Source organism: Nothobranchius furzeri, chromosome 14 (genome assembly GCF_043380555.1).
Source record: "Nothobranchius furzeri strain GRZ-AD chromosome 14, NfurGRZ-RIMD1, whole genome shotgun sequence".
Taxonomy (NCBI): domain Eukaryota; kingdom Metazoa; phylum Chordata; class Actinopteri; order Cyprinodontiformes; family Nothobranchiidae; genus Nothobranchius; species Nothobranchius furzeri.
In genome coordinates, this window is record NC_091754.1 from 62,519,719 (window position 1) to 62,547,185 (window position 27,467).

General features: G+C 44.0%; 48 non-coding genes and 2 pseudogenes across 48 annotated transcripts; all 50 read left to right on the top strand.

The window, feature by feature from the left end:
• The first annotated feature begins 254 nt into the window (after positions 1-254).
• LOC129166057 (U2 spliceosomal RNA) lies at positions 255-446 on the top strand. The gene has a single exon (XR_008565320.2). It is a non-coding gene; the product is annotated as a U2 spliceosomal RNA (small nuclear RNA).
• A 439-nt stretch (positions 447-885) lies between these two features.
• On the top strand, positions 886-1,000 carry LOC129165696 (U5 spliceosomal RNA). The gene has a single exon (XR_008564972.2). It is a non-coding gene; the product is annotated as a U5 spliceosomal RNA (small nuclear RNA).
• A 260-nt stretch (positions 1,001-1,260) lies between these two features.
• On the top strand, positions 1,261-1,452 carry LOC129166075 (U2 spliceosomal RNA). The gene has a single exon (XR_008565338.2). It is a non-coding gene; the product is annotated as a U2 spliceosomal RNA (small nuclear RNA).
• A 439-nt stretch (positions 1,453-1,891) lies between these two features.
• Positions 1,892-2,006, top strand: LOC129165732 (U5 spliceosomal RNA). Its single transcript, XR_008565007.2, has one exon. It is a non-coding gene; the product is annotated as a U5 spliceosomal RNA (small nuclear RNA).
• A 260-nt stretch (positions 2,007-2,266) lies between these two features.
• On the top strand, positions 2,267-2,458 carry LOC129166146 (U2 spliceosomal RNA). Its single transcript, XR_008565409.2, has one exon. It is a non-coding gene; the product is annotated as a U2 spliceosomal RNA (small nuclear RNA).
• A 439-nt stretch (positions 2,459-2,897) lies between these two features.
• LOC129165566 (U5 spliceosomal RNA) lies at positions 2,898-3,012 on the top strand. Its single transcript, XR_008564847.2, has one exon. It is a non-coding gene; the product is annotated as a U5 spliceosomal RNA (small nuclear RNA).
• Positions 3,013-3,272: 260 nt separating this feature from the next.
• LOC129166205 (U2 spliceosomal RNA) lies at positions 3,273-3,464 on the top strand. Its single transcript, XR_011516408.1, has one exon. It is a non-coding gene; the product is annotated as a U2 spliceosomal RNA (small nuclear RNA).
• Positions 3,465-3,903: 439 nt separating this feature from the next.
• LOC139062986 (U5 spliceosomal RNA) lies at positions 3,904-4,018 on the top strand. Its single transcript, XR_011516526.1, has one exon. It is a non-coding gene; the product is annotated as a U5 spliceosomal RNA (small nuclear RNA).
• A 260-nt stretch (positions 4,019-4,278) lies between these two features.
• Positions 4,279-4,470, top strand: LOC139062913 (U2 spliceosomal RNA). The gene has a single exon (XR_011516454.1). It is a non-coding gene; the product is annotated as a U2 spliceosomal RNA (small nuclear RNA).
• A 439-nt stretch (positions 4,471-4,909) lies between these two features.
• Positions 4,910-5,024, top strand: LOC139063001 (U5 spliceosomal RNA). The gene has a single exon (XR_011516540.1). It is a non-coding gene; the product is annotated as a U5 spliceosomal RNA (small nuclear RNA).
• A 1,887-nt stretch (positions 5,025-6,911) lies between these two features.
• LOC139062943 (U2 spliceosomal RNA) lies at positions 6,912-7,089 on the top strand (annotated as a pseudogene).
• A 436-nt stretch (positions 7,090-7,525) lies between these two features.
• Positions 7,526-7,640, top strand: LOC139062970 (U5 spliceosomal RNA). The gene has a single exon (XR_011516510.1). It is a non-coding gene; the product is annotated as a U5 spliceosomal RNA (small nuclear RNA).
• Positions 7,641-7,900: 260 nt separating this feature from the next.
• LOC139062931 (U2 spliceosomal RNA) lies at positions 7,901-8,092 on the top strand. Its single transcript, XR_011516472.1, has one exon. It is a non-coding gene; the product is annotated as a U2 spliceosomal RNA (small nuclear RNA).
• Positions 8,093-8,531: 439 nt separating this feature from the next.
• LOC139063005 (U5 spliceosomal RNA) lies at positions 8,532-8,646 on the top strand. Its single transcript, XR_011516545.1, has one exon. It is a non-coding gene; the product is annotated as a U5 spliceosomal RNA (small nuclear RNA).
• Positions 8,647-8,906: 260 nt separating this feature from the next.
• On the top strand, positions 8,907-9,098 carry LOC139062883 (U2 spliceosomal RNA). The gene has a single exon (XR_011516424.1). It is a non-coding gene; the product is annotated as a U2 spliceosomal RNA (small nuclear RNA).
• Positions 9,099-9,537: 439 nt separating this feature from the next.
• Positions 9,538-9,652, top strand: LOC139062967 (U5 spliceosomal RNA). The gene has a single exon (XR_011516507.1). It is a non-coding gene; the product is annotated as a U5 spliceosomal RNA (small nuclear RNA).
• A 260-nt stretch (positions 9,653-9,912) lies between these two features.
• LOC139062872 (U2 spliceosomal RNA) lies at positions 9,913-10,104 on the top strand. The gene has a single exon (XR_011516413.1). It is a non-coding gene; the product is annotated as a U2 spliceosomal RNA (small nuclear RNA).
• A 439-nt stretch (positions 10,105-10,543) lies between these two features.
• Positions 10,544-10,658, top strand: LOC139063055 (U5 spliceosomal RNA). The gene has a single exon (XR_011516600.1). It is a non-coding gene; the product is annotated as a U5 spliceosomal RNA (small nuclear RNA).
• Positions 10,659-10,918: 260 nt separating this feature from the next.
• LOC139062930 (U2 spliceosomal RNA) lies at positions 10,919-11,110 on the top strand. Its single transcript, XR_011516471.1, has one exon. It is a non-coding gene; the product is annotated as a U2 spliceosomal RNA (small nuclear RNA).
• Positions 11,111-11,549: 439 nt separating this feature from the next.
• LOC139062965 (U5 spliceosomal RNA) lies at positions 11,550-11,664 on the top strand. The gene has a single exon (XR_011516505.1). It is a non-coding gene; the product is annotated as a U5 spliceosomal RNA (small nuclear RNA).
• Positions 11,665-11,924: 260 nt separating this feature from the next.
• LOC139062916 (U2 spliceosomal RNA) lies at positions 11,925-12,117 on the top strand. Its single transcript, XR_011516457.1, has one exon. It is a non-coding gene; the product is annotated as a U2 spliceosomal RNA (small nuclear RNA).
• A 436-nt stretch (positions 12,118-12,553) lies between these two features.
• On the top strand, positions 12,554-12,668 carry LOC139063047 (U5 spliceosomal RNA). The gene has a single exon (XR_011516592.1). It is a non-coding gene; the product is annotated as a U5 spliceosomal RNA (small nuclear RNA).
• A 260-nt stretch (positions 12,669-12,928) lies between these two features.
• On the top strand, positions 12,929-13,120 carry LOC139062884 (U2 spliceosomal RNA). The gene has a single exon (XR_011516425.1). It is a non-coding gene; the product is annotated as a U2 spliceosomal RNA (small nuclear RNA).
• A 438-nt stretch (positions 13,121-13,558) lies between these two features.
• On the top strand, positions 13,559-13,673 carry LOC139063041 (U5 spliceosomal RNA). Its single transcript, XR_011516586.1, has one exon. It is a non-coding gene; the product is annotated as a U5 spliceosomal RNA (small nuclear RNA).
• Positions 13,674-13,933: 260 nt separating this feature from the next.
• Positions 13,934-14,125, top strand: LOC139062857 (U2 spliceosomal RNA). The gene has a single exon (XR_011516398.1). It is a non-coding gene; the product is annotated as a U2 spliceosomal RNA (small nuclear RNA).
• A 439-nt stretch (positions 14,126-14,564) lies between these two features.
• On the top strand, positions 14,565-14,679 carry LOC139062966 (U5 spliceosomal RNA). The gene has a single exon (XR_011516506.1). It is a non-coding gene; the product is annotated as a U5 spliceosomal RNA (small nuclear RNA).
• A 260-nt stretch (positions 14,680-14,939) lies between these two features.
• Positions 14,940-15,132, top strand: LOC139062890 (U2 spliceosomal RNA). The gene has a single exon (XR_011516431.1). It is a non-coding gene; the product is annotated as a U2 spliceosomal RNA (small nuclear RNA).
• Positions 15,133-15,568: 436 nt separating this feature from the next.
• Positions 15,569-15,683, top strand: LOC139063018 (U5 spliceosomal RNA). The gene has a single exon (XR_011516561.1). It is a non-coding gene; the product is annotated as a U5 spliceosomal RNA (small nuclear RNA).
• A 260-nt stretch (positions 15,684-15,943) lies between these two features.
• LOC139062885 (U2 spliceosomal RNA) lies at positions 15,944-16,135 on the top strand. Its single transcript, XR_011516426.1, has one exon. It is a non-coding gene; the product is annotated as a U2 spliceosomal RNA (small nuclear RNA).
• Positions 16,136-16,574: 439 nt separating this feature from the next.
• On the top strand, positions 16,575-16,689 carry LOC139063044 (U5 spliceosomal RNA). Its single transcript, XR_011516589.1, has one exon. It is a non-coding gene; the product is annotated as a U5 spliceosomal RNA (small nuclear RNA).
• Positions 16,690-16,949: 260 nt separating this feature from the next.
• LOC139062843 (U2 spliceosomal RNA) lies at positions 16,950-17,141 on the top strand. Its single transcript, XR_011516384.1, has one exon. It is a non-coding gene; the product is annotated as a U2 spliceosomal RNA (small nuclear RNA).
• A 439-nt stretch (positions 17,142-17,580) lies between these two features.
• On the top strand, positions 17,581-17,695 carry LOC129165564 (U5 spliceosomal RNA). Its single transcript, XR_008564845.2, has one exon. It is a non-coding gene; the product is annotated as a U5 spliceosomal RNA (small nuclear RNA).
• A 260-nt stretch (positions 17,696-17,955) lies between these two features.
• Positions 17,956-18,147, top strand: LOC129166022 (U2 spliceosomal RNA). The gene has a single exon (XR_008565285.2). It is a non-coding gene; the product is annotated as a U2 spliceosomal RNA (small nuclear RNA).
• Positions 18,148-18,586: 439 nt separating this feature from the next.
• LOC129165565 (U5 spliceosomal RNA) lies at positions 18,587-18,701 on the top strand. Its single transcript, XR_008564846.2, has one exon. It is a non-coding gene; the product is annotated as a U5 spliceosomal RNA (small nuclear RNA).
• Positions 18,702-18,961: 260 nt separating this feature from the next.
• Positions 18,962-19,153, top strand: LOC129166053 (U2 spliceosomal RNA). Its single transcript, XR_008565316.2, has one exon. It is a non-coding gene; the product is annotated as a U2 spliceosomal RNA (small nuclear RNA).
• A 436-nt stretch (positions 19,154-19,589) lies between these two features.
• LOC129165731 (U5 spliceosomal RNA) lies at positions 19,590-19,704 on the top strand. The gene has a single exon (XR_008565006.2). It is a non-coding gene; the product is annotated as a U5 spliceosomal RNA (small nuclear RNA).
• Positions 19,705-19,964: 260 nt separating this feature from the next.
• Positions 19,965-20,156, top strand: LOC129166105 (U2 spliceosomal RNA). The gene has a single exon (XR_008565368.2). It is a non-coding gene; the product is annotated as a U2 spliceosomal RNA (small nuclear RNA).
• Positions 20,157-20,595: 439 nt separating this feature from the next.
• LOC129165713 (U5 spliceosomal RNA) lies at positions 20,596-20,709 on the top strand. Its single transcript, XR_008564989.2, has one exon. It is a non-coding gene; the product is annotated as a U5 spliceosomal RNA (small nuclear RNA).
• Positions 20,710-20,969: 260 nt separating this feature from the next.
• On the top strand, positions 20,970-21,161 carry LOC129166200 (U2 spliceosomal RNA). The gene has a single exon (XR_008565459.2). It is a non-coding gene; the product is annotated as a U2 spliceosomal RNA (small nuclear RNA).
• A 436-nt stretch (positions 21,162-21,597) lies between these two features.
• LOC129165691 (U5 spliceosomal RNA) lies at positions 21,598-21,710 on the top strand. Its single transcript, XR_008564968.2, has one exon. It is a non-coding gene; the product is annotated as a U5 spliceosomal RNA (small nuclear RNA).
• Positions 21,711-21,972: 262 nt separating this feature from the next.
• On the top strand, positions 21,973-22,164 carry LOC129166150 (U2 spliceosomal RNA). Its single transcript, XR_008565413.2, has one exon. It is a non-coding gene; the product is annotated as a U2 spliceosomal RNA (small nuclear RNA).
• Positions 22,165-22,600: 436 nt separating this feature from the next.
• On the top strand, positions 22,601-22,715 carry LOC129165576 (U5 spliceosomal RNA). The gene has a single exon (XR_008564857.2). It is a non-coding gene; the product is annotated as a U5 spliceosomal RNA (small nuclear RNA).
• Positions 22,716-22,975: 260 nt separating this feature from the next.
• On the top strand, positions 22,976-23,168 carry LOC129166060 (U2 spliceosomal RNA). Its single transcript, XR_008565323.2, has one exon. It is a non-coding gene; the product is annotated as a U2 spliceosomal RNA (small nuclear RNA).
• A 439-nt stretch (positions 23,169-23,607) lies between these two features.
• Positions 23,608-23,722, top strand: LOC129165577 (U5 spliceosomal RNA). Its single transcript, XR_008564858.2, has one exon. It is a non-coding gene; the product is annotated as a U5 spliceosomal RNA (small nuclear RNA).
• Positions 23,723-23,982: 260 nt separating this feature from the next.
• On the top strand, positions 23,983-24,174 carry LOC129166177 (U2 spliceosomal RNA). The gene has a single exon (XR_008565440.2). It is a non-coding gene; the product is annotated as a U2 spliceosomal RNA (small nuclear RNA).
• Positions 24,175-24,613: 439 nt separating this feature from the next.
• LOC129165628 (U5 spliceosomal RNA) lies at positions 24,614-24,726 on the top strand. The gene has a single exon (XR_008564908.2). It is a non-coding gene; the product is annotated as a U5 spliceosomal RNA (small nuclear RNA).
• Positions 24,727-24,988: 262 nt separating this feature from the next.
• LOC129166144 (U2 spliceosomal RNA) lies at positions 24,989-25,180 on the top strand. The gene has a single exon (XR_008565407.2). It is a non-coding gene; the product is annotated as a U2 spliceosomal RNA (small nuclear RNA).
• A 440-nt stretch (positions 25,181-25,620) lies between these two features.
• LOC129166235 (U5 spliceosomal RNA) lies at positions 25,621-25,733 on the top strand. Its single transcript, XR_008565488.2, has one exon. It is a non-coding gene; the product is annotated as a U5 spliceosomal RNA (small nuclear RNA).
• A 260-nt stretch (positions 25,734-25,993) lies between these two features.
• LOC129166196 (U2 spliceosomal RNA) lies at positions 25,994-26,163 on the top strand (annotated as a pseudogene).
• A 439-nt stretch (positions 26,164-26,602) lies between these two features.
• Positions 26,603-26,717, top strand: LOC129165571 (U5 spliceosomal RNA). Its single transcript, XR_008564852.1, has one exon. It is a non-coding gene; the product is annotated as a U5 spliceosomal RNA (small nuclear RNA).
• The last annotated feature ends 750 nt before the right edge of the window (positions 26,718-27,467 follow it).

Genomic DNA, 27,467 nt, shown 5'->3' on the forward strand with positions numbered 1-27,467 from the left:
TTTGGTTGTGCAATGTAATAAAAGCTCATGCGTGGCCTTTCAAATTGCAAGTGGATGGGTCGAAATTGTTCTTTGAATCCCTCTCATATCTGCTTCTGACTGCATCACTATTTAGACAGCAGTAAACTATTTAGGGCTGCTTACCCTAACCTTTGCGTGGGCGGAGGTGCAAAGTGGCCGATGTCTGCTCCAAGTCACCACTACACTGTGATCTGTGGTCAGCGAGGCCCACGATCCAGCTAGGAGTCACTGTTATCGCTTCTCGGCCTTTTGGCTAAGATCAAGTGTAGTATCTGTTCTTATCAGTTTAATATCTGATATGTCCTTTATATGAGGACGACATATTAAACAGATTTTTTGTATTAAGGGGTTGAAAGAGGAGCTTGCTCTCTTCACCCCATGCATCGACCTAGCGCTGCAGTGCAGCTGGGAGTGGTGCACTCTCTGATGTTGTGGTAATGCAATCCCACAAATTATACAAGGCACAAGGTTTCTAAGAGCCTGTATAAAATTTCAATGCCCAGCCACGGAGGTGAACAAGAGCATTCTAGCACTATTAAACATGTCTGCAATGAACACTGGGCACAGTTGTGTGGGAAGTATTTCTTTGAAAGTTTTACAAGAAATCGGCCTTTACTTGCCAAAGTCCGAACAATGCATAAACCGGTCATCCAAGTAGACAACGGGTCAGGGCTCACAGTTCTTGTCCTTGTGGAAAAACAAGGGATAAGTATGGCTAAGAACTTTCTTTAAAACCGAAACTAGATAAGGCATGGAAATAAATTAGACTGGGCCGGGCTCCTGATTTTGTTCCAGGAAGGTTCACCGTAACAAAAACAGCTAGGCCCGCTTGCTGTCTGGATTATGAGGACAGTAAAGCAACATGTTCTCTGGTTCCTCTTCAATCCGCATAAGTCTTTCGCTTTTTACTAAAGACTTCCGTGGAAAGTGACATTAATGAGCATAAGCAATTTATGCCAGGCTTTGCCTCTTGGCTATGCCTCTGTTTGGTTGTGCAATGTAATAAAAGCTCTTGCGTGGCCTTTCAAATTGCAAGTGGATGGGTCGAAATTGTTCTTTGAATCCCTCTCATATCTGCTTCTGACTGCATCACTATTTAGACAGCAGTAAACTATTTAGGGCTGCTTACCCTAACCTTTGCGTGGGCGGAGGTGCAAAGTGGCCGATGTCTGCTCCAAGTCACCACTACACTGTGATCTGTGGTCAGCGAGGCCCACGATCCAGCTAGGAGTCACTGTTATTGCTTTTCGGCCTTTTGGCTAAGATCAAGTGTAGTATCTGTTCTTATCAGTTTAATATCTGATATGTCCTTTATATGAGGACGACATATTAAACAGGTTTTTTGTATTAAGGGGTTGAAAGAGGAGCTTGCTCTCTTCACCCCATGCATCGACCTAGCGCTGCAGTGCAGCTGGGAGTGGTGCACTCTCTGATGTTGTGGTAAAGCAATCCCACAAATTATACAAGGCACAAGGTTTCTAAGAGCCTGTATAAAATTTCAATGCTCAGCCAAGGAGGTGAAAAAGAGCATTCTGGCACATTTAAACATGTCTGCAAGAAGCACTGGGCTCAGTTGTGTGGGAAGTATTTCTTTGAAAGTTTTACAACAAATCGGCCTTTACTTGCCAAAGTCCCAACAATGCATAAACCGGTCATCCAAGTAGACAACGGGTCAGGGGTCACACTTCTTGTCCTCGTGGAAAAACAAGGGATAAGTATGGCTAAGAACTTTCTTTAAAACCGAAACTTGATGAGGCATGGAAATAAATTAGACTGGGCCGGGCTCCTGATTTTGTTCCAGGAAGGTTCACCGTAACAAAAACAGCTAGGCCCGCTTGCTGTCTGGATTATGAGGACAATACAGCAACATGTACTCTGGTTTTTCTTCAGTCCACATAATCCTTTCGTCTTTTACTGAAGACTTCCGTGGAGAGTGACATTAATGAGCATAAGCAATTTATGCCAGGCTTTGCCTCTTGGCTATGCCTCTGTTTGGTTGTGCAATGTAATAAAAGCTCTTTTGTGGCCTTTCAAATTGCAAGTGGATGGGTCGAAATTGTTCTTTGAATCCCTCTCATATCTGCTTCTGACTGCATCACTATTTAGACAGCAGTAAACTATTTAGGGCTGCTTACCCTAACCTTTGCGTGGGCGGAGGTGCAAAGTGGCCGATGTCTGCTCCAAGTCACCACTACACTGTGATCTGTGGTCAGCGAGGCCCACGATCCAGCTAGGAGTCACTGTTATCGCTTCTCGGCCTTTTGGCTAAGATCAAGTGTAGTATCTGTTCTTATCAGTTTAATATCTGATATGTCCTCTATATGAGGACGACATATTAAAGACATTTTTTGTATTAAGGGGTTGAAAGAGGAGCTTGCTCTCTTCACCCCACGCATCGACCTAGCGCTGCAGTGCAGCTGGGAGTGGTGCACTCTCTGATGTTTTGGAAAAGCAATCCCACAACTTATACAAGGCACAAGGTTTCTGAGAGACTGTATAAAATTTCAATGCTCAGCCAAGGAGGTGAAAAAGAGCATTCTGGCACAATTAAACATGTCTGCAATGAGCACTGGACACAGTTGTGTGGGAAGTATTTCTTTGAAAGTTTTACAACAAATCGGCCGTTACTTGCCAAAGTCCAAACAATGCATAAACCGGTCATCCAAGTAGACAACGGGTCAGGCCTCACACTTCTTGTCCTCGTGGAAAAACAAGGGATAAGTATGGCTAAGAACTTTCTTTAAAACCGAAACTAGATAAGGCATGGAAATAAATTAGACTGGGCCGGGCTCCTGATTTTGTTCCAGGAAGGTTCACCGTAACAAAAACAGCTAGGCCCGCTTGCTGTCTGGATTATGAGGACAACAAAGCAACATGTACTCTGGTTTTTCTTCAGTCCACATAATCCTTTCGTCTTTTACTGAAGACTTCCGTGGAGAGTGACATTAATGAGCATAAGCAATTTATGCCAGGCTTTGCCTCTTGGCTATGCCTCTGTTTGGTTGTGCAATGTAATAAAAGCTCTTTTGTGGCCTTTCAAATTGCAAGTGGATGGGTCGAAATTGTTCTTTGAATCCCTCTCATATCTGCTTCTGACTGCATCACTATTTAGACAGCAGTAAACTATTTAGGGCTGCTTACCCTAACCTTTGCGTGGGCGGAGGTGCAAAGTGGCCGATGTCTGCTCCAAGTCACCACTACACTGTGATCTGTGGTCAGCGAGGCCCACGATCCAGCTAGGAGTCACTGTTATCGCTTCTCGGCCTTTTGGCTAAGATCAAGTGTAGTATCTGTTCTTATCAGTTTAATATCTGATATGTCCTCTATATGAGGACGACATATTAAAGAGATTTTTTGTATTAAGGGGTTGAAAGAGGAGCTTGCTCTCTTCACCCCACGCATCGACCTAGCGCTGCAGTGCAGCTGGGAGTGGTGCACTCTCTGATGTTTTGGAAAAGCAATCCCACAACTTATACAAGGCACAAGGTTTCTGAGAGACTGTATAAAATTTCAATGCTCAGCCAAGGAGGTGAAAAAGAGCATTCTGGCACATTTAAACATGTCTGCAAGAAGCACTGGGCTCAGTTGTGTGGGAAGTATTTCTTTGAAAGTTTTACAAACAATCGGCCTTTACTTGCCAAAGTCCCAACAATGCATAAACCGGTCATCCAAGTAGACAACGGGTCAGGGGTCACACTTCTTGTCCTCGTGGAAAAACAAGGGATAAGTATGGCTAAGAACTTTCTTTAAAACCGAAACTTGATGAGGCATGGAAATAAATTAGACTGGGCCGGGCTCCTGATTTTGTTCCAGGAAGGTTCACCGTAACAAAAACAGCTAGGCCCGCTTGCTGTCTGGATTATGAGGACAATACAGCAACATGTATTCTGGTTTCTCTTCAGTCCGCATAAGTCTTTCGCCTTTTACTAAAGACTTCCGTGGAGAGTAACATTAATGAGCATAAGCAATTTATGCCAGGCTCTGCCTCTTGGCTCTGCCTCTGTTTGGTTGTGCAATGTAATAAAAGCTCTTGTGTGGCCTTTCAAATTGCAAGTGGATGGGTCGAAATTGTTCTTTGAATCCCTCTCATATCTGCTTCAGACTGCATCACTATTTAGACAGCAGTAAACCATTTAGGGCTGCTTACCCTAACCTTTGCGTGGGCGGAGGTGCAAAGTGGCCGATGTCTGCTCCAAGTCACCACTACACTGTGATCTGTGGTCAGCGAGGCCCACGATCCAGCTAGGAGTCACTGTTATCGCTTCTCGGCCTTTTGGCTAAGATCAAGTGTAGTATCTGTTCTTATCAGTTTAATATCGGATATGTCCTCTATATGAGGACGACATATTAAACAGAATTTTTGTATTAAGGGGTTGAAAGAGGAGCTTGCTCTCTTCACCCCACGCATCGACCTAGCGCTGCAGTGCAGCTGGGAGTGGTGCACTCTCTGATGTTGTGGAAAAGCAATCCCACAAATTATACAAGGCACAAGGTTTCTAAGAGCCTGTATAAAATTTCAATGCCCTGCCACAGAGGTGAAAAAGAGCATTCTGGCACAATTAAACATGTCTGCAATGAGCACTGGACACAGTTGTGTGGGAAGTATTTCTTTGAAAGTTTTACAACAAATCGGCCGTTACTTGCCAAAGTCCGAACAATGCATAAAACGGTCATCCAAGTAGACAACGGGTCAGGCCTCACACTTCTTGTCCTCGTGGAAAAACAAGGGATAAGTATGGCTAAGAACTTTCTTTAAAACCGAAACTAGATAAGGCATGGAAATAAATTAGACTGGGCCGGGCTCCTGATTTTATTCCAGGAAGGTTCACCGTAACAAAAACAGCTAGGCTCGCTTGCTGTCTGGATTATGAGGACAATAAAGCAACATGTACTCTGGTTTCTCTTCAGTCTGCATAAGTCTTTCGCCTTTTATTAAAGACTTCCGTGGAGAGGGACATTAATGAGCATAAGCAATTTTTGCCAGGCTCTGCCTCTTGGCTATGCCTCTGTTTGGTTGTGCAATGTAATAAAAGCTCTTGTGTGGCCTTTCAAATTGCAAGTGGATGGGTCGAAATTGTTCTTTGAATCCCTCTCATATCTGCTTCTGACTGCATCACTATTTAGACAGCAGTAAACTATTTAGGGCTGCTTACCCTAACCTTTGCGTGGGCGGAGGTGCAAAGTGGCTGATGTCTGCTCCAAGTCACCACTACACTGTGATCTGTGGTCAGCGAGGCCCACGATCCAGCTAGGAGTCACTGTTATCGCTTCTCGGCCTTTTGGCTAAGATCAAGTGTACAGGTGCTGGCCAGTAAATTAGAATATCATCAAAAGGTTGAAAATATTTCAGTAATTCCATTCAAAATGTGAAAATTGTACATTATATTCATGCAATGCACACAGACCAATGTATTTCCAATGTTCATTACATTTAAATTTGATATTCATAAGTGACAACTAATGAAAACTCCAAATTTGGTATCTCAAAAAATTAGAATATTCTGAAAAGGCTGAATATAGAAGACACCTGCTGCCACTCTAATCAGCTGATTTACTCAAAACACCTGCAAAGGCCTTTAAAAGGTCCCTCAGTCTTGTTTTGAAGGCACCACAATCATGGGGAAGACTTCTGACTTAACAGCTGTCCAAAAGACAATCATTGACACCTTGCACAAGGAGGGCAAGACACAAAAGGTGATTGCTAAAGAAGCTGGCTGTTCGCAGAGCTCTGTGTCCAAGCACATTAACAGACAGGCGAAGGGACGGAAAAAATGTGGTAGAAAAAAGTGTACAAGCTCTAGGGATAACCGCACCCTGCAGAGAATTGTGACGACAAACCCATTCAAAAATGTGGGGGAGATCCACAAAGAGTGGACTGCAGCTGGAGTCAGCGCTTCAAGAACCACCACGAGGAGACTCATGAAAGACATGGGATTCAGGTGTCGCATTCCGTGTGTCAAGCCACTCCTGAACAAGAAACAGCGCAAGAAGCGTCTCGCCTGGGCCAAGGACAAAAAGGACTGGACTGATGCTGAGTGGTCCAAAGTTATGTTTCCTGATGAAAGCAAGTTCTGCATTTCCTTTGGAAATCAAGGACCCAGAGTCTGGAGGAAGAGCGGAGAAGCACAGAATCCACGTTGCATGAGGTCCAGTGTAAAGTTTCCACCGTCAGTGATGGTGTGGGGTGCCATGTCATCTGCCGGTGTTGGCCCACTCTGTTTCCTGAGGTCCAGGGTCAATGCAGCCGTCTACCAGGAAGTTTTAGAGCACTTCATGCTTCCTGCTGCTGACCAACTTTATGGGGATGCAGACTTCACCTTTCAACAGGACTTGGCACCTGCACACAGTGCCAAAACCACCAGCACCTGGTTCAAGGACCATGGTATCCCTGTCCTTGATTGGCCAGCAAACTCGCCTGACCTTAACCCCATAGAAAATCTATGGGGTATTGTGAAGCGGAGGATGCAATACGCTAGACCCAACAATGCAGAGGAGCTGAAGACGACTATCAGAGCAACCTGGGCTCTCATAACACCTGAGCAGTGCCACAGACTGATCGAGTCCATGCCACGCCGCATTACTGCAGTTATTGAGGCAAAAGGAGCCCCGACTAAGTATTGAGTGCTATACATGCACATTCTTTTCATGTTCATTCTTTTCAGTTGGCCAACATTAGAGAAACAAACATTTTTTCATTGGCCTTTAGAATATTCTAATTTTCTGAGATACCAGATTTGATGTTTTCATTGGTTGTCACCTATAAATATCAAAATTAAACGTAATAAACATCGGAAATACATTGGTCTGTGTGCATTGCATGAATATAATGTACAAGTTTCACGTTTTGAATGGAATTACTGAAATATTTTCAACCTTTTGATGATATTCTAATTTACTGGCCAGCACCTGTAGTATCTGTTCTTATCAGTTTAATATCTGATATGTCCTCTATATGAGGACGACATATTAAACAGATTTTTTGTATTAAGGGGTTGAAAGAGGAGCTTGCTCTCTTCACCCCATGCATCGACCTAGCGCTGCAGTGCAGCTAGGAGTGGTGCACTCTCTGATGTGGAAAAGCATTCTCACAAATTATACAAGGCACAAGGTTTCTAAGAGCCTGTATAAAATTTCAATGCCCAGCCACGGAGGTGAAAAAGAGCATTCTGGCACAATTAAACATGTCTGGAATGAGCACTGGGCACAAATGTGTAGGAAGTATTTCTTTGAAAGTTTTACAACAAATCGGCCTTTACTTGCCAAAGTCCGAACAATGCATAAACCGGTCATCCAAGTAGACAACGGGTCAGGGCTCACACTTCTTGTCCTCGTGCAAAAACAAGGGATAAGTATGGCTAAGAACTTACTTTAAAACCGAAACTAGGTAAGGCATGGAAATAAATTAGACTGGGCCGGGCTCCTGATTTTGTTCCAGGAAGGTTCACCGTAACAAAAACAGCTAGGCCCGCTTGCTGTCTGGATTATGAGGACAATAAAGCAACATGTACTCTGGTTCCTCTTCAGTCCGCATAAGTCTTTCGCCTTTTACTAAAGACTTCCGTGGAGAGTGACATTAATGAGCATAAGCAATTTTTGCCAGGCTCTGCCTCTTGGCTATGCCTCTGTTTGGTTGTGCAATGTAATAAAAGCTCTTGTGTGGCCTTTCAAATTGCAAGTGGATGGGTCGAAATTGTTCTTTGAATCCCTCTCATATCTGCTTCTGACTGCATCACTATTTAGACAGCAGTAAACTATTTAGGGCTGCTTACCCTAACCTTTGCGTGGGCGGAGGTGCAAAGTGGCCGATGTCTGCTCCAAGTCACCACTACACTGTGATCTGTGGTCAGCGAGGCCCACGATCCAGCTAGGAGTCACTGTTATCGCTTCTCGGCCTTTTGGCTAAGATCAAGTGTAGTATCTGTTCTTAACAGTTTTATATCTGATATGTCTTCTATATGAGGACGACATATTAAACAGAATTTTTGTATTAAGGGGTTGAAAGAGGAGCTTGCTCTCTTCACCCCACGCATCGACCTAGCGCTGCAGTGCAGCTGGGAGTGGTGCACTCTCTGATGTTGTGGAAAAGTAATCCCACAAATTATACAAGGCACAAGGTTTCTAAGAGCCTGTATAAAATTTCAATGCCCAGCCACGGAGGTGAAAAAGAGCATTCTGGCACAATTAAACATGTCTGCAATGAGCACTGGACACAGTTGTTTGGGAAGTATTTCTTTGAAAGTTTTACAACAAATCGGCCTTTACTTGCCAAAGTCCGAACAATGCATAAACCGGTCATCCAAGTAGACAACGGGTCAGGGCTCACACTTCTTGTCCTCTTGGAAAAACAAGGGATAAGGATGGCTAAGAACTTTCTTTATAACCGAAACTAGATAAGGCATGGAAATAAATTAGACTGGGCCGGGCTCCTGATTTTGTTCCAGGAAGGTTCACCGTAACAAAAACAGCTAGGCTCGCTTGCTGTCTGGATTATGAGGACAATTAAGCAACATGTACTCTGGTTTCTCTTCAATCCGCATAAGTCTTTCGCCTTTTACTAAAGATTTCCGTGGAGAGTGACATTAATGAGCATAAGCAGTTTATGCCAGGCTTTGCCTCTTGGCTATGCCTCTGTTTGGTTGTGCAATGTAATAAAAGCTCTTGTGTGGCCTTTCAAATTACAAGTGGATGGGTCGAAATTGTTCTTTGAATCCCTCTCATATCTGCTTCTGACTGCATCACTATTTAGACAGCAGTAAACTATTTAGGGCTGCTTACCCTAACCTTTGCGTGGGCGGAGGTGCAAAGTGGCCGATGTCTGCTCCAAGTCACCACTACACTGTGATCTGTGGTCAGCGAGGCCCACGATCCAGCTAGGAGTCACTGTTATCGCTTCTCGGCCTTTTGGCTAAGATCAAGTGTAGTATCTGTTCTTATCAGTTTAATATCTGATATGTCCTTTATATGAGGACGACATATTAAACAGATTTTTTGTATTAAGGGGTTGAAAGAGGAGCTTGCTCTCTTCACCCCATGCATCGACCTAGCGCTGCAGTGCAGCTGGGAGTGGTGCACTCTCTGTTGTTGTGGTAAAGCAATCCCACAAATTATACAAGGCACAAGGTTTCTGAGAGCCTGTATAAAATTTCAATGCCCAGCCACGGAGGTGAAAGAGAGCATTCTGGCACAATTAAACATGTCTGCAATGAGCACTGGGCACAGTTGTTTGGGAAGTATTTCTTTGAAAGTTTTACTACAAATCGGCCTTTACTTGCCAATGTCCGAACAATGCATAAACCGGTCATCCAAGTAGACAACGGGTCAGGGCTCACACTTCTTGTCCTCTTGGAAAAACAAGGGATAAGTATGGCTAAGAACTTTCTTTATAACCGAAACTAGATAAGGCATGGAAATAAATTAGACTGGGCCGGGCTCCTGATTTTGTTCCAGGAAGGTTCACCGTAACAAAAACAGCTAGGCTCGCTTGCTGTCTGGATTATGAGGACAATAAAGCAACATGTATTCTGGTTTCTCTTCAGTCCGCATAAGTCTTTCGCCTTTTACTAAAGACTTCCGTGGAGAGTGACATTAATGAGCATAAGCAATTTTTGCCAGGCTTTGCCTCTTGGCTATGCCTCTGTTTGGTTGTGCAATGTAATAAAAGCTCTTGTGTGGCCTTTCAAATTGCAAGTGGATGGGTCGAAATTGTTCTTTGAAACCCTCTCATATCTGCTTCTGACTGCATCACTATTTAGACAGCAGTAAACTATTTAGGGCTGCTTACCCTAACCTTTGCGTGGGCGGAGGTGCAAAGTGGCCGATGTCTGCTCCAAGTCACCACTACACTGTGATCTGTGGTCAGCGAGGCCCACGATCCAGCTAGGAGTCACTGTTATCGCTTCTCGGCCTTTTGGCTAAGATCAAGTGTAGTATCTGTTCTTATCAGTTTAATATCTGATATGTCCTCTATATGAGGACGCCATATTAAACAGAATTTTTGTATTAAGGGGTTGAAAGAGGAGCTTGCTCTCTTCACCCCAAGCATCAACCTAGCGCTGCAGTGCAGCTGGGAGTGGTGCACTCTCTGATGTTGTGGTAAAGCAATCCCACAAATTATACAAGGCACAAGGTTTCTAAGAGCCTGTATAAAATTTCAATGCCCAGCCACAGAGGTGAAAAAGAGAATTCTGGCACAATTAAACATGTCTGGAATGAGCACTGGGCACAGTTGTGTGGGAAGTATTTCTTTGAAAGTTTTACAACAAATCGGCCTTTACTTGCCAAAGTCCGAACAATGCATAAACCGGTCATCCAAGTAGACAACGGGTCAGGGCTCACACTTCTTGTCCTCGTGGAAAAACAAGGGATAAGTATGGCTAAGAACTTTCTTTAAAACCGAAACTAGATAAGGCATGGAAATAAATTAGACTGGGCCGGGCTCCTGATTTTGTTCCAGGAAGGTTCACCATAACAAAAACAGCTAGGCCCGCTTGCTGTCTGGATTATGAGGACAATAAAGCAACTTGTACTGTGGTTTCTCTTCAGTCCGCATAAGTCTTTCGCCTTTTACTATAGACTACCATGGAGAGTGACATTAATGAGCATAAGCAATTTTTGCCAGGCTCTTCCTCTTGGCTATGCCTCTGTTTGGTTGTGCTATGTAATAAAAGCTCTTGTGTGGCCTTTCAAATTGCAAGTGGATGGGTCGAAATTGTTCTTTGAATCCCTCTCATATCTGCTTCTGACTGCATCACTATTTAGACAGCAGTAAACTATTTAGGGCTGCTTACCCTAACCTTTGCGTGGGCGGAGGTGCAAAGTGGCCGATGTCTGCTCCAAGTCACCACTACACTGTGATCTGTGGTCAGCGAGGCCCACGATCCAGCTAGGAGTCACTGTTATCGCTTCTCGGCCTTTTGGCTAAGATCAAGTGTACTATCTGTTCTTATCAGTTTAATATCTGATATGTCCTCTATATGAGGACGACATATTAAACAGATTTTTTGTATTAAGGTGTTGAACGCAGAACTTGCTCTCTTCACCCCAAGCATCGACCTAGCACTGCAGTGCAGCTGGGATTGGTGCACTCTCTGATGTTGTGGAAAATCAATCCCACAAATTATACAAGGCACAAGGTTTCTAAGAGCCTGTATAAAATTTCAATGCCCAGCCACGGAGGTGAAAAAGAGCATTCTCGCACTATTAAACATGTCTGCAATGAACACTGGGCACAGTTTTGTGGGAAGTATTTCTTTGAAAGTTTTACAAGAAATCGGCCTTTACTTGCCAAAGTCCGAACAATGCATAAACCGGTCATCCAAGTAGACAACGGGTCAGGGTTCACACTTCTTGTCCTTGTGGAAAAACAAGGGATAAGTATGGCTAAGAACTTTCTTTAAAACCGAAACTAGATAAGGCATGGAAATAAATTAGACTGGGCCGGGCTCCTGATTTTGTTCCAGGAAGGTTCACCGTAACAAAAACAGCTAGGCCCGCTTGCTGTCTGGATTATGAGGACAATAAGGCAACATGTACTCTGGTTCCTCTTCAGTCCGCATAAGTCTTTCGCCTTTTACTAAAGACTTCCGTGGAGAGTGACATTAATGAGCATAAGCAATTTTTGCCAGGCTTTGCCTCTTGGCTATGCCTCTGTTTGGTTGTGCAATGTGATAAAAGCTCTTGTGTGGCCTTTCAAATTGCAAGTGGATGGGTCGAAATTGTTCTTTGAATCCCACTCATATCTGCTTCTGACTGCATCACTATTTAGACAGCAGTAAACTATTTAGGGCTGCTTACCCTAACCTTTGCGTGGGCGGAGGTGCAAAGTGGCTGATGTCTGCTCCAAGTCACCACTACACTGTGATCTGTGGTCAGCGAGGCCCACGATCCAGCTAGGAGTCACTGTTATCGCTTCTCGGCCTTTTGGCTAAGATCAAGTGTAGTATCTGTTCTTATCAGTTTAATATCTGATATGTCCTCTATATGAGGACGACATATTAAAAAGAATTTTTTGTATTAAGGCGTTGAAAGAGGAGCTTGCTCTCTTCATCCCACGCATCGACCTAGCGCTGCAGTGCAGCTGGGAGTGGTGCACTCTCTGATGTGGAAAAGCATTCTCACAAATTATACAAGGCACAAGGTTTCTAAGAGCCTGTATAAAATTTCAATGCCCAGCCACGGAGGTGAAAAAGAGCATTCTGGCACAATTAAACATGTCTGCAATGAGCACTGGACACAGTTGTTTGGGAAGTATTTCTTTGAAAGTTTTACAACAAATCGGCCTTTACTTGCCAAAGTCCGAACAATGCATAAACCGGTCATCCAAGTAGACAACGGGTCAGGGCTCACACTTCTTGTCCTCTTGGAAAAACAAGGGATAAGGATGGCTAAGAACTTTCTTTATAACCGAAACTAGATAAGGCATGGAAATAAATTAGACTGGGCCGGGCTCCTGATTTTGTTCCAGGAAGGTTCACCGTAACAAAAACAGCTAAGCTCGCTTGCTGTCTGGATTATGAGGACAATAAAGCAACATGTACTCTGGTTTTGCTTCAATCCGCATAAGTCTTTCGCCTTTTACTAAAGACTTCCATGGAAAGTGACATTAATGAGCATAAGCAATTTATGCCAGGCTTTGCCTCTTGGCTATGCCTCTGTTTGGTTGTGCAATGTAATAAAAGCTCTTGCGTGGCCTTTCAAATTGCAAGTGGATGGGTCGAAATTGTTCTTTGAATCCCTCTCATATCTGCTTCTGACTGCATCACTATTTAGACAGCAGTAAACTATTTAGGGCTGCTTACCCTAACCTTTGCGTGGGCGGAGGTGCAAAGTGGCCGATGTCTGCTCCAAGTCACCACTACACTGTGATCTGTGGTCAGCGAGGCCCACGATCCAGCTAGGAGTCACTGTTATCGCTTCTCGGCCTTTTGGCTAAGATCAAGTGTAGTATCTGTTCTTATCAGTTTAATATCTGATATGTCCTTTATATGAGGACGACATATTAAACAGATTTTTTGTATTAAGGGGTTGAAAGAGGAGCTTGCTCTCTTCACCCCATGCATCGACCTAGCGCTGCAGTGCAGCTGGGAGTGGTGCACTCTCTGATGTTGTGGTAAAGCAATCCCACAAATATACAAGGCACAAGGTTTCTAAGAGCCTGTATAAAATTTCAATGCCCAGCCACAGAGGTGAAAAAGAGAATTCTGGCACAATTAAACATGTCTGGAATGAGCACTGGGCACAAATGTGTAGGAAGTATTTCTTTGAAAGTTTTACAACAAATCGGCCTTTACTTGCCAAAGTCCGAACAATGCATAAACCGGTCATCCAAGTAGACAACGGGTCAGGGCTCACACTTCTTGTCCTCGTGGAAAAACAAGGGATAAGTATGGCTAAGAACTTTCTTTAAAACCGAAACTAGATAAGGCATGGAAATAAATTAGACTGGGCCGGGCTCCTGATTTTGTTCCAGGAAGGTTCACCGTAACAAAAACAGCTAGGCCCGCTTGCTGTCTGGATTATGAGGACAATAAAGCAACTTGTACTGTGGTTTCTCTTCAGTCTGCATAAGTCTTTCGCCTTTTACTAAAGACTACCGTGGAGAGTGACATTAATGACCATAAGCAATTTTTGCCAGGCTCTGCCTCTTGGCTATGCCTCTGTATGGTTGTGCAATGTAATAAAAGCTCTTGTGTGGCCTTTCAAATTGCAAGTGGATGGGTCGAAATTGTTCTTTGAATCCCTCTCATATCTGCTTCTGACTGCATCACTATTTAGACAGCAGTAAACTATTAAGGGCTGCTTACCCTAACCTTTGCGTGGGCGGAGGTGCAAAGTGGCCGATGTCTGCTCCAAGTCACCACTACACTGTGATCTGTGGTCAGCGAGGCCCACGATCCAGCTAGGAGTCACTGTTATCGCTTCTCGGCCTTTTGGCTAAGATCAAGTGTAGTATCTGTTCTTATCAGTTTAATATCTGATATGTCCTCTATATGAGGACGACATATTAATCAGATTTTTTGTATTAAGGGGTTGAATGAGGAGCTTGCTCTCTTCACCCCAAGCATCGACCTAGCACTGCAGTGCAGCTGGGAGTGGTGCACTCTCTGATGTTGTGGAGAATCAATCCCACAAATTATACAAGGCACAAGGTTTCTAAGAGCCTGTATAAAATTTCAATGCCCAGCCACGGAGGTGAAAAAGAGCATTCTGGCACTATTAAACATGTCTGCAATGAACACTGGGCACAGTTGTGTGGGAAGTATTTCTTTGAAAGTTTTACAACAAATCGGCCTTTACTTGCCAAAGTCCGAACAATGCATAAACCGGTCATCCAAGTAGACAACGGGTCAGGGCTCACATTTCTTGTCCTTGTGGAAAAACAAGGGATAAGTATGGCTAAGAACTTTCTTTAAAACCGAAACTAGATAAGGCATGGAAATAAATTAGACTGGGCCGGGCTCCTGATTTTGTTCCAGGAAGGTTCACCGTAACAAAAACAGCTAGGCCCGCTTGCTGTCTGGATTATGAGGACAATAAGGCAACATGTACTCTGGTTCCTCTTCAGTCCGCATAAGTCTTTCGCCTTTTACTAAAGACTTCCGTGGAGAGTGACATTAATGAGCATAAGCAATTTTTGCCAGGCTTTGCCTCTTGGCTATGCCTCTGTTTGGTTGTGCAATGTGATAAAAGCTCTTGTGTGGCCTTTCAAATTGCAAGTGGATGGGTCGAAATTGTTCTTTGAATCCCACTCATATCTGCTTCTGACTGCATCACTATTTAGACAGCAGTAAACTATTTAGGGCTGCTTACCCTAACCTTTGCGTGGGCGGAGGTGCAAAGTGGCTGATGTCTGCTCCAAGTCACCACTACACTGTGATCTGTGGTCAGCGAGGCCCACGATCCAGCTAGGAGTCACTGTTATCGCTTCTCGGCCTTTTGGCTAAGATCAAGTGTAGTATCTGTTCTTATCAGTTTAATATCTGATATGTCCTCTATATGAGGACGACATATTAAAAAGAATTTTTTGTATTAAGGGGTTGAAAGAGGAGCTTGCTCTCTTCATCCCACGCATCGACCTAGCGCTGCAGTGCAGCTGGGAGTGGTGCACTCTCTGATGTGGAAAAGCATTCTCACAAATTATACAAGGCACAAGGTTTCTAAGAGCCTGTATAAAATTTCAATGCCCAGCCACGGAGGTGAAAAAGAGCATTCTGGCACAATTAAACATGTCTGCAATGAGCACTGGACACAGTTGTTTGGGAAGTATTTCTTTGAAAGTTTTACAACAAATCGGCCTTTACTTGCCAAAGTCCGAACAATGCATAAACCGGTCATCCAAGTAGACAACGGGTCAGGGCTCACACTTCTTGTCCTCTTGGAAAAACAAGGGATAAGGATGGCTAAGAACTTTCTTTATAACCGAAACTAGATAAGGCATGGAAATAAATTAGACTGGGCCGGGCTCCTGATTTTGTTCCAGGAAGGTTCACCGTAACAAAAACAGCTAGGCTCGCTTGCTGTCTGGATTATGAGGACAATAAAGCAACATGTACTCTGGTTTCGCTTCAATCCGCATAAGTCTTTCGCCTTTTACTAAAGACTTCCATGGAAAGTGACATTAATGAGCATAAGCAATTTATGCCAGGCTTTGCCTCTTGGCAATGCCTCTGTTTGGTTGTGCAATGTAATAAAAGCTCTTGCGTGGCCTTTCAAATTGCAAGTGGATGGGTCGAAATTGTTCTTTGAATCCCTCTCATATCTGCTTCTGACTGCATCACTATTTAGACAGCAGTAAACTATTTAGGGCTGCTTACCCTAACCTTTGCGTGGGCGGAGGTGCAAAGTGGCCGATGTCTGCTCCAAGTCACCACTACACTGTGATCTGTGGTCAGCGAGGCCCACGATCCAGCTAGGAGTCACTGTTATCGCTTCTCGGCCTTTTGGCTAAGATCAAGTGTAGTATCTGTTCTTATCAGTTTAATATCTGATATGTCCTTTATATGAGGACGACATATTAAACAGATTTTTTGTATTAAGGGGTTGAAAGAGGAGCTTGCTCTCTTCACCCCATGCATCGACCTAGCGCTGCAGTGCAGCTGGGAGTGGTGCACTCTCTGAGGTTGTGGTAAAGCAATCCCACAAATTATACAAGGCACAAGGTTTCTAAGAGCCTGTATAAAATTTCAATGCCCAGCCACAGAGGTGAAAAAGAGAATTCTGGCACAATTAAACATGTCTGGAATGAGCACTGGGCACAAATGTGTAGGAAGTATTTCTTTGAAAGTTTTACAACAAATCGGCCTTTACTTGCCAAAGTCCGAACAATGCATAAACCGGTCATCCAAGTAGACAACGGGTCAGGGCTCACACTTCTTGTCCTCGTGGAAAAACAAGGGATAAGTATGGCTAAGAACTTTCTTTAAAACCGAAACTAGATAAGGCATGGAAATAAATTAGACTGGGCCGGGCTCCTGATTTTGTTCCAGGAAGGTTCACCGTAACAAAAACAGCTAGGCCCGCTTGCTGTCTGGATTATGAGGACAATAAAGCAACTTGTACTGTGGTTTCTCTTCAGTCTGCATAAGTCTTTCGCCTTTTACTAAAGACTACCGTGGAGAGTGACATTAATGACCATAAGCAATTTTTGCCAGGCTCTGCATCTTGGCTATGCCTCTGTATGGTTGTGCAATGTAATAAAAGCTCTTGTGTGGCCTTTCAAATTGCAAGTGGATGGGTCGAAATTGTTCTTTGAATCCCTCTCATATCTGCTTCTGACTGCATCACTATTTAGACAGCAGTAAACTATTAAGGGCTGCTTACCCTAACCTTTGCGTGGGCGGAGGTGCAAAGTGGCCGATGTCTGCTCCAAGTCACCACTACACTGTGATCTGTGGTCAGCGAGGCCCACGATCCAGCTAGGAGTCACTGTTATCGCTTCTCGGCCTTTTGGCTAAGATCAAGTGTAGTATCTGTTCTTATCAGTTTAATATCTGATATGTCCTCTATATGAGGACGACATATTAATCAGATTTTTTGTATTAAGGGGTTGAATGAGGAGCTTGCTCTCTTCACCCCACGCATCGACCTAGCACTGCAGTGCAGCTGGGAGTGGTGCACTCTCTGATGTTGTGGAGAATCAATCCCACAAATTATACAAGGCACAAGGTTTCTAAGAGCCTGTATAAAATTTCAATGCCCAGCCACGGAGGTGAAAAAGAGCATTCTGGCACTATTAAACATGTCTGCAATGAACACTGGGCACAGTTGTGTGGGAAGTATTTCTTTGAAAGTTTTACAACAAATCGGCCTTTACTTGCCAAAGTCCGAACAATGCATAAACCGGTCATCCAAGTAGACAACGGGTCAGGGCTCACATTTCTTGTCCTTGTGGAAAAACAAGGGATAAGTATGGCTAAGAACTTTCTTTAAAACCGAAACTAGATAAGGCATGGAAATAAATTAGACTGGGCCGGGCTCCTGATTTTGTTCCAGGAAGGTTCACCGTAACAAAAACAAATAGGCCCGCTTGCTGTCTGGATTATGAGGACAATAAAGCAACATGTACTCTGGTTTCTCTTCAGTCCGCATAAGCCTTTCGCCTTTTACTGAAGCCTTCCGTGGAGAGTGACATTAATGAGCATAAGCAATTTTTGCCAGGCTCTGCCTCTTGGCTATGCCTCTGTTTGGTTGTGCAATGTAATAAAAGCTCTTGTGTGGCCTTTCAAATTGCAAGTGGATGGGTCGAAATTGTTCTTTGAATCCCTCTCTTATCTGCTTCTGACTGCATCACTATTTAGACAGCAGTAAACTATTTAGTGCTGCCTCCCCTAACCTTTGCGTGGGCGGAGGTGCAAAGTGGCCGATGTCTGCTCGAAATCACCACTACACTGTGATCTGTGGTCAGCGAGGCCCACGATCCAGCTAGGAGTCACTGTTATCGCTTCTCGGCCTTTTGGCTAAGATCAAGTGTAGTATCTGTTCTTATCAGTTTAATATCTGATATGTCCTCTATATGAGGACGACATATTAAACAGAATTTTTGTATTAAGGGGTTGAATGAGGAGCTTGCTCTCTTCACCCCAAGCATCGACCTAGCACTGCAGTGCAGCTGGGAGTGGTGCACTCTCTGATGTTGTGGAAAATCAATCCCACAAATTATACAAGGCACAAGGTTTCTAAGAGCCTGTATAAAATTTCAATGCCCAGCCACGGAGGTGAAAAAGAGCATTCTGGCACTATTAAACATGTCTGCAATGAACACTGGGCACAGTTGTGTGGGAAGTATTTCTTTGAAAGTTTTACAACAAATCGGCCTTTACTTGCCAAAGTCCGAACAATGCATAAACCGGTCATCCAAGTGGACAACGGGTCAGGGCTCACACTTCTTGTCCTTGTGGAAAAACAAGGGATAAGTATGGCTAAGAACTTTCTTTAAAACCGAAACTAGATAAGGCATGGAAATAAATTAGACTGGGCCGGGCTCCTGATTTTGTTCCAGGAAGGTTCACCGTAACAAAAACAGCTAGGCCCGCTTGCTGTCTGGATTATGAGGACAGTAAAGCAACATGTACTCTGGTTCCTCTTCAGTCCGCATAAGTCTTTCGCCTTTTACTAAAGACTTCCGTGGAGAGTGACATTAATGAGCATAAGCAATTTTTGCCAGGCTTTGCCTCTTGGCTATGCCTCTGTTTGGTTGTGCAATGTAATAAAAGCTCTTGTGTGGCCTTTCAAATTGCAAGTGGATGGGTCGAAATTGTTCTTTGAATCCCTCTCATATCTGCTTCTGACTGCATCACTATTTAGACAGCAGTAAACTATTTAGGGCTGCTTACCCTAACCTTTGCGTGGGCGGAGGTGCAAAGTGGCCGATGTCTGCTCCAAGTCACCACTACACTGTGATCTGTGGTCAGCGAGGCCCACGATCCAGCTAGGAGTCACTGTTATCGCTTCTCGGCCTTTTGGCTAAGATCAAGTGTAGTATCTGTTCTTATCAGTTTAATATCTGATATGTCCTCTATATGAGGACGACATATTAAACAGAATTTTTGTATTAAGGGGTTGAAAGAGGAGCTTGCTCTCTTCACCCCACGCATCGACCTAGCGCTGCAGTGCAGCTGGGAGTGGTGCACTCTCTGATGTGGAAAAGCAATCTCACAAATTATACAAGGCACAAGGTTTCTAAGAGCCTGTATAAAATTTCAATGCCCAGCCACAGAGGTGAAAAAGAGAATTCTGGCACAATTAAACATGTCTGGAATGAGCACTGGGCACAATTGCGTAGGAAGTATTTCTTTGAAAGTTTTACAACAAATCGGCCTTTACTTGCCAAAGTCCGAACAATGCATAAACCGGTCATCCAAGTAGACAACGGGTCAGGGCTCACACTTCTTGTCCTCGTGGAAAAACAAGGGATAAGTATGGCTAAGAACTTTCTTTAAAACCGAAACTAGATAAGGCATGGAAATAAATTAGACTGGGCCGGGCTCCTGATTTTGTTCCAGGAAGGTTCACCGTAACAAAAACAGCTAGGCCCGCTTGCTGTCTGGATTATGAGGACAATAAAGCAACTTGTACTGTGGTTTCTCTTCAGTCTGCATAAGTCTTTCGCCTTTTACTAAAGACTACCATGGAGAGTGACATTAATGAGCATAAGAAATTTTTGCCAGGCTCTTCCTCTTGGCTATGCCTCTGTTTGGTTGTGCTATGTAATAAAAGCTCTTGTGTGGCCTTTCAAATTGCAAGTGGATGGGTCGAAATTGTTCTTTGAATCCCTCTCATATCTGCTTCTGACTGCATCACTATTTAGACAGCAGTAAACTATTTAGGGCTGCTTACCCTAACCTTTGCGTGGGCGGAGGTGCAAAGTGGCCGATGTCTGCTCCAAGTCACCACTACACTGTGATCTGTGGTCAGCGAGGCCCACGATCCAGCTAGGAGTCACTGTTATCGCTTCTCGGCCTTTTGGCTAAGATCAAGTGTACTATCTGTTCTTATCAGTTTAATATCTGATATTTTCTCTATATGAGGACGACATATTAAACAGATTTTTTGTATTAAGATGTTGAACGAAGAACTTGCTCTCTTCACCCCAAGCATCGACCTAGCACTGCAGTGCAGCTGGGATTGGTGCACTCTCTGATGTTGTGGAAAATCAATCCCACAATTTATACAAGGCACAAGGTTTCTAAGAGCCTGTATAAAATTTCAATGCAAAGCCACGGAGGTGAAAAAGAGCATTCTCGCACTATTAAACATGTCTGCAATGAACACTGGGCACAGTTTTGTGGGAAGTATTTCTTTGAAAGTTTTACAAGAAATCGGCCTTTACTTGCCAAAGTCCGAACAATGCATAAACCGGTCATCCAAGTAGACAACGGGTCAGGGCTCACACTTCTTGTCCTTGTGGAAAAACAAGGGATAAGTATGGCTAAGAACTTTCTTTAAAACTGAAACTAGATAAGGCATGGAAATAAATTAGACTGGGCCGGGCTCCTGATTTTGTTCCAGGAAGGTTCACCGTAACAAAAACAGCTAGGCCCGCTTGCTGTCTGGATTATGAGGACAATAAGGCAACATGTACTCTGATTCCTCTTCAGTCCGCATAAGTCTTTCGCTTTTACTAAAGACTTCCGTGGAGAGTGACATTAATGAGCATAAGCAATTTTTGCCAGGCTTTGCCTCTTGGCTATGCCTCTATTTGGTTGTGCAATGTGATAAAAGCTCTTGTGTGGCCTTTCAAATTGCAAGTGGATGGGTCGAAATTGTTCTTTGAATCCCACTCATATCTGCTTCTGACTGCATCACTATTTAGACAGCAGTAAACTATTTAGGGCTGCTTACCCTAACCTTTGCGTGGGCGGAGGTGCAAAGTGGCTGATGTCTGCTCCAAGTCACCACTACACTGTGATCTGTGGTCAGCGAGGTCCACGATCCAGCTAGGAGTCACTGTTATCGCTTCTCGGCCTTTTGGCTAAGATCAAGTGTAGTATCTGTTCTTATCAGTTTAATATCTGATATGTCCTCTATATGAGGACGACATATTAAACAGAATTTTTGTATTAAGGGGTTGAAAGAGGAGCTTGCTCTCTTCTCCCCACGCATCGACCTAGCGCTGCAGTGTAGCTGGGATTGGTGCACTCTCTGATGTGGAAAAGCAATCTCACAAATTATACAAGGCACAAGGTTTCTAAGAGCCTGTATAAAATTTCAATGCCCAGCCACAGAGGTGAAAAAGAGAATTCTGGCACAATTAAACATGTCTGGAATGAGCACTGGGCACAGTTGTGTAGGAAGTATTTCTTTGAAAGTTTTACAACAAATCGGCCTTTACTTGCCAAAGTCCGAACAATGCATAAACCGGTCATCCAAGTAGACAACGGGTCAGGGCTCACACTTCTTGTCCTCGTGGAAAAACAAGGGATAAGTATGGCTAAGAACTTTCTTTAAAACCGAAACTAGATAAGGCATGGAAATAAATTAGACTGGGCCGGGCTCCTGATTTTGTTCCAGGAAGGTTCACCGTAACAAAAACAGCTAGGCCCGCTTGCTGTCTGGATTATGAGGACAGTAAAGCAACTTGTACTGTGGTTTCTCTTCAGTCTGCATAAGTCTTTCGCCTTTTACTAAAGACTACCATGGAGAGTGACATTAATGAGCATATGCAATTTCTGCTAGGCTCTGCCTCTTGGCTATGCCTCTGTTTGGATGCGCTATGTAATAAAAGCTCTTGTGTGGCCTTTCAAATTGCAAGTGGATGGGTCAAAATTGTTCTTTGAATCCCTCTCATATCTGCTTCTGACTGCATCACTATTTAGACAGTAGTAAACTATTTAGGGCTGCTTACCCTAACCTTTGCGTGGGCGGAGGTGCAAAGTGGCCGATGTCTGCTCCAAGTCACCACTACACTGTGATCTGTGGTCAGCGAGGCCCACGATCCAGCTAGGAGTCACTGTTATCGCTTTTCGCCCTTTTGGCTAAGATCAAGTGTAGTATCTGTTCTTATCAGGTTAATATCTGATATGTCCTCTATATGTGGACGACATATTAAACAGATTTTTTGTATCAAGGGGTTGAAAGAGGAGCTTGCTCTCTTCACCCCACGCATCGACCTAGCGCTGCAGTGCAGCTGGGAGTGGTGCACTCTCTGATGTTGTGGAAAAGCAATCCCACAAATTATACAAGGCACAAGGTTTCTAAGAGCCTGTATAAAATTTCAATGCCCAGCCACGGAGGTCAAAAAGAGCATTCTGGCACAATTAATGTCTGCAAGAAGCACTGGGCACAGTTGTGTGGGAAGTATTTCTTTGAAAGTTTTACAACAAATCGGCCTTTACTTGCCAAAGTCCGAACAATGCATAAACCGGTCATCCAAGTAGACAACGGGTCAGGGCTCACACTTCTTGTCCTTGTGGAAAAACAAGGGATAAGTATGGCTAAGAACTTTCTTTAAAACCGAAACTAGATAAGGCATGGAAATAAATTAGACTGGGCCGGGCTCCTGATTTTGTTCCAGGAAGGTTCACCGTAACAAAAACAGCTAGGCCCGCTTGCTGTCTGGATTATGAGGACAATAAAGCAACATGTACTCTGGTTTCTCTTCAGCCCGCGTAAGTCTTTCGCCTTTTACTAAAGACTTCCGTGGAGAGTGACATTAATGAGCATAAGCAATTTTTGCCAGGCTCTGCCTCTTGGCTATGCCTCTGTTTGGTTGTGCAATGTAATAAAAGCTCTTGTGTGGCCTTTCAAATTGCAAGCGGATGGGTCGAAATTGTTCTTTGAATCCCTCTCATATCTGATTCTGACTGCATCACTATTTAGACAGCAGTAAACTATTTAGGGCTGCTTACCCTATCCTTTGCGTGGGCGGAGGTGCAAAGTGGCCGATGTCTTCTCCAAGTCACCACTACACTGTGATCTGTGGTCAGCGAGGCCCACGATCCAGCTAGGAGTCACTGTTATCTCTTTTCGGCCTTTTGGCTAAGATCAAGTGTAGTATCTGTTCTTATCAGTTTAATATCTGATATGTCCTCTATATGAGGACGACATATTAAACAGATTTTTTTGTATCAAGGGGTTGAAAGAGGAGCTTGCTCTCTTCACCCCACGCATCGACCTAGCGCTGCAGTGCAGCTGGGATTGGTGCACTCTCTGATGTTGTGGAAAAGCAATCCCACAAATTTTACAAGGCACAAGGTTTCTAAGAGCCTGTGTAAAATTTCAATGCCCAGCCACGAAGGTGAAAAAGAGCATTCTGGCACAATTAAACATGTCTGCAAGAAGCACTGGGCACAGTTGTGTGGGAAGTATTTCTTTGAAAGTTTTACAACAAATCGGCCTTTACTTGCCAAAGTCCGAACAATGCATAAACCGGTCATCCAAGTAGACAACGGGTCAGGGCTCACACTTCTTGTCCTCGTGGAAAAACAAGGGATAAGTATGGCTAATAACTTTCTTTAAAACCGAAACTAGATAAGGCATGGAAATAAATTAGACTGGGCCGGGCTCCTGATTTTGTTCCAGGAAGATTCACCGTAAAAAAAACAGCTAGGCCCGCTTGCTGTCTGGATTATGAGGACAATAAAGCAACATGTACTCTGGTTTCTCTTCAGTCCGCATAAGCCTTTCGCCTTTTACTGAAGCCTTCCGTGGAGAGTGACATTAATGAGCATAAGCAATTTTTGCCAGGCTCTGCCTCTTGGCTATGCCTCTGTTTGGTTGTGCAACTTAATAAAAGCTCTTGTGTGGCCTTTCAAATTGCAAGTGGAAGGGTCGAAATTGTTCCTTGAATCCCTCTCATATCTGCTTCTGACTGCATCACTATTTAGACAGCAGTAAACTATTTAGGGCTGCTTACCCTAACCTTTGCGTGGGCGGAGGTGCAAAGTGGCCGATGTCTGCTCCAAGTCACCACTACACTGTGACCTGTGGTCAGCGAGGCCCACGATCCAGCTAGGAGTCACTGTTATCGCTTCTCGGCCTTTTGGCTAAGATCAAGTGTAGTATCTGTTCTTGTCAGTTTAATATCTGATATGTCCTCTATATGAGGATGACATATTAAACAGAATTTTTGTATTAAGGGGTTGAAAGAGGAGCTTGCTCTCTTCACCCCACGCATCGACCTAGCGCTGCAGTGCAGCTGGGAGTGGTGCACTCTCTGATGTTGTGGTAAAGCAATCCCACAAATTATACAAGGCACAAGGTTTCTAAGAGCCTGTATAAAATTTCAATGCCCTGCCACGGAGGTGAAAAAGAGCATTCTGGCACAATTAAACATGTCTGCAATGAGCACTGGACACAGTTGTGTGGGAAGTATTTCTTTGAAAGTTTTACAACAAATCGGCCTTTACTTGCCAAAGTCCGAACAATGCATAAACCGGTCATCCAAGTAGACAACGGGTCAGGCCTCACACTTCTTGTCCTCGTGGAAAAACAAGGGATAAGTATGGCTAAGAACTTTCTTTAAAACCGAAACTAGATAAGGCATGGAAATAAATTAGACTGGGCCGGGCTCCTGATTTTGTTCCAGGAAGATTCACCGTAAAAAAAACAGCTAGGCCCGCTTGCTGTCTGGATTATGAGGACAATAAAGCAACATGTACTCTGGTTTCTCTTCAGTCCGCATAAGCCTTTCGCCTTTTACTGAAGCCTTCCGTGGAGAGTGACATTAATGAGCATAAGCAATTTTTGCTAGGCTCTGCCTCTTGGCTATGCCTCTGTTTGGTTGTGCAATGTAATAAAAGCTCTTGTGTGGCCTTTCAAATTGCAAGTGGATGGGTCGAAATTGTTCTTTGAATGCCTCTCATATCTGCTTTTGACTGCATCACTATTTAGACAGCAGTAAACTATTTAGGGCTGCTTACCCTAACCTTTGCGTGGGCGGAGGTGCAAAGTGGCCGATGTCTGCTCCAAGTCACCACTACACTGTGATCTGTGGTCAGCGAGGCCCACGATCCAGCTAGGAGTCACTGTTATCGCTTCTCGGCCTTTTGGCTAAGATCAAGTGTAGTATCTGTTCTTGTCAGTTTAATATCTGATATGTCCTCCATATGAGGACGACATGTTAAACAGAATTTTTATTTTAAGGGGTTGAAAGAGGAGCTTGCTCTCTTCACCCCACGCATCGACCTAGCGCTGCAGTGCAGCTGGGAGTGGTGCACTCTCTGATGTTGTGGAAAAGCAATCCCACAAATTTTACAAGGCACAAGGTTTCTAAGAGCCTGTATAAAATTTCAATGCCCAGCCACGGAGGTGAAAAAGAGCATTCTGGCACAATTAAACATGTCTGCAAGAAGCACTGGGCACAGTTGTGTGGGAAGTATTTCTTTGAAAGTTTTACAACAAATCGGCCTTTACTTGCCAAAGTCCGAACAATGCATAAACCGGTCATCCAAGTAGACAACGGGTCTGGCTCACACTTCTTGTCCTTGTGGAAAAACAAGGGATAAGTATGGCTAAGAACTTTCTTTAAAACCGAAACTAGATAAGGCATGGAAATAAATTAGACTGGGCCGGGCTCCTGATTTTGTTCCAGGAAGGTTCACCGTAACAAAAACAGCTAGGCCCGCTTGCTGTCTGGATTATGAGGACAATAAAGCAACATGTACTCTGGTTTCTGTTCAGTCTGCATAAGTCTTTCGCCTTTTACTAAACACTTCTGTGGAGAATGACATTAATGACCATAAGCAAGTTTTGCCAGGCTCTGCCTCTTGGCTATGCCTCTGTTTGGTTGTGCAATGTAATAAAAGCTCTTGTGTCACCTTTCAAATTGCAAGTGGATGGGTCGAAATTGCTCTTTGTATCCTTCTCATATCTGCTTCTGACTGCATCACTATTTAGACAGCTGTAAACTATTTAGGGCTGCTTACCCTAACTTTTGCGTGGGTGGAGGTGCAAAGTGGCCGATGTCTGCTCCAATTCACCACTACACTGTGATCTGTGGTCAGCGAGGCCCACGATCCAGCTAGGAGTCACTGTTATCGCTTCTCGGCTTTTGGCTAAGATCAAGTGTAATATCTGATAAGTCCTCTATATGAGGACGATATATTAAACAGATTTTTTGTATTAAGGAGTTGAAAGAGGAGCTTGCTCTCTTCACCCCACGCATCGACCTTGCGCTGCAGTGCAGCTGGGAGTAGTGCACTCTCTGATGTTGTGGAAAAGCAATCCCACAAACTATTCAAGGCACAAGGTTTCTAAGAGCCTGTATAAAATTTCAATGCCCAGCCACAGAGGTGAAAAAGAGCATTCTGGCACAATTAAACATGTCTGCAAGAAGCACTGGGCACAGTTGTGTGGGAAGTATTTCTTTGAAAGTTTTACAACAAATCGGCCTTTACTTGCCAAAGTCCGAACAATGCATAAACCGGTCATCCAAGTAGACAACGGGTCAGGGCTCACACTTCTTGTCCTTGTGGAAAAACAAGGGATAATTATGGCTAAGAACTTTCTTTAAAACCGAAACTAGATAAGGCATGGAAATAAATTAGACTGGGCCGGGCTCCTGATTTTGTTCCAGGAAGGTTCACCGTAACAAAAACAGCTAGGCCCACTTGCTGTCTGGATTTTGAGGACAATAAAGCAACATGTACTCTGGTTTCTCTTCAGCCCGCGTAAGTCTTTCGCCTTTTACTAAAGACTTCCGTGGAGAGTGACATTAATGAGCATAAGCAATTTTTGCCAGGCTCTGCCTCTTGGCTATGCCTCTGTTTGGTTGTGCAATGTAATAAAAGCTCTTGTGTGGCCTTTCAAATTGCAAGTGGATGGGTCGAAATTGTTCTTTGAATCCCTCTCATATCTGCTTCTGACTGCATCACTATTTAGACAGCAGTAAACTATTTAGGGCTGCTTACCCTAACCTTTGCGTGGGCGGAGGTGCAAAGTGGCCGATGTCTGCTCCAAGTCACCACTACTGTTACGTCCCCTATTCAGTGGGGCCTGTAAGTGCTTGTGGCTATTATTGTATTTCTGTTTTTTATGGCATACTCCTTGTGGAGCGGCATAGCGGAAGAAACCTGTCAGCGCGTGAGAACCAGGAAGAGCGTCTCGTCTCCATGGCGACGTCGGGGATTCCCTCAAAATGAACTTGTGGCAGTGTCGTCATCCAGGAACCCTGGTCGAAGCGCGGAGAGTCCAGCTGCATGAGATGAGGACTGATTATGTCAGCTCTACCGGAGAGGATAAAGATGACGTGGGATCAGCTGTTCGGGGAGCAACTCTTACCCATGGGTTGTCTCCCTGCTCCTCACTCCCGTTGAGTTCTGTGTCCGATTGTAATCGAATAGTGTGCGTGTTTTAGAGGTCCTACGCTAGACAGACGGTGGTTATAGTTTCGTTTGTTTGATTTGTTTATCTTGATCCAGAGGTGTAGAACACCAGCCTTTAATTTGTAAAGTTTTAGAGGTTCCAGCTAAACCAGAAAGCTTGGTATATTTTGTTGTATTTTATTCCTG